The sequence below is a fragment of the Austrofundulus limnaeus genome, unplaced genomic scaffold (genome assembly GCF_001266775.1).
Source record: "Austrofundulus limnaeus strain Quisiro unplaced genomic scaffold, Austrofundulus_limnaeus-1.0 Scaffold355, whole genome shotgun sequence".
NCBI lineage: Eukaryota > Metazoa > Chordata > Actinopteri > Cyprinodontiformes > Rivulidae > Austrofundulus > Austrofundulus limnaeus.
The window spans coordinates 564965-566198 of record NW_013952757.1 but is presented as its reverse complement, the minus strand read 5'-3'; the positions used below and the strand labels follow the sequence as shown (position 1 = coordinate 566198).

The 1234-nt window shown below is 39.4% G+C and overlaps 1 protein-coding gene across 1 annotated transcript in view; it reads right to left on the bottom strand.

Annotated features, from left to right (window-relative positions):
• map3k5 (mitogen-activated protein kinase kinase kinase 5) overlaps positions 1 to 1234 on the bottom strand; it is a gene marked incomplete in the record, with an annotated part of 89557 nt that overhangs the window by 62643 nt on the left and 25680 nt on the right.

Here is a 1234-nt window from a genome sequence, read left to right as displayed (position 1 = left end):
GTTACGCAATCGGTCTATCATCCTTGGCGACTTAATCCAATACTTTTATCTGACGAAGACTTAGTTGATATGCTTGCTTCTGAAATTAAGTTTTTTTATTGATGTTAATCGGACTCCTGGGATGCCACTTAGCACTGTTTGGGAGTCATTGAAGGCTTACCTGAGAGGCCAAATAACCTCTTACTGTGCAAATAAAAAGAAGAAAAACATCGAACGGCTAAAATGGCTAACAGATCAGATTTTACAATTAGACAGGGAATGCTGCCATGCTTTTACACAAGACTCACTTAAGAAACGTACATTACTCCAAACAGAGTTCAACATCTTATCTACCCAACAGGCCGAATATTTAATATCAAATCTAGGTATGGCTACTATGAGCATGGTGAGAGGGCTGGACGCCTTCTCGCACAGCAGCTATGGCAGCGCTCAGCTAAACAGGATATCTCAGCAATAAATGATAAGCATGGTGTAAAATAATGTGAGAATGCAGGAATTAATCTGTGTTTCAGCAAATTTTACCAATCTCTGTATACCTCCAAAGCCTCACCTAACCCTACTGAATTGGATGATTTTTTTAAAGATATTAAAATTCCTTCACTAAGTTCTGACCTATCTAACGAGTTGGAAAGAGATTTCTCTTCAGCTGAGATAAACTCTGCAATTAAAAACTTGCAAAATGGAAAATCACCAGGTCCAGATAGTTTCCCGGCAGAATTCTTTAAGAAAATTTCGGATCTACTTTCTCCCCTGTTATCAGTTTTTGAGGAATCCTTGGCTGCACAATTATTGCCACTGTCTATGCGTCAGGTGGTAATTTCCTTGCTTTTAAAGAAGGATAAAGACCACTTGAGCTGCAGTTCATATCGCCCAATATCGCTTTTAAATACTGATGTAAAAATTCTTACAAAGACGTTGGCAAAACGAGTCGAACAGATCATCCCCACAATTGTTGCACCTGACCAGACCGGTTTTATTAAAAATCGTCAATCTTTCTTTAATATCAGGCGGTTGTTTAATGTGCTGTATACTTCTGCTCCGCCCGGTCACAATTGCAATGGAATTTTAATCTCGCTGGACGCCGAGAAAGCGTTTGACCGGGTGGAGTGGAACTATCTTTTTAAGACCTTGGAGATGTTTAACTTCAGTCTTAAATTCGTTTCATGGATGAAGTTGATATATACCTTGCCAATGGCAGCAGTACGCACTAACGGTAATCTATCCAGCTATTTTG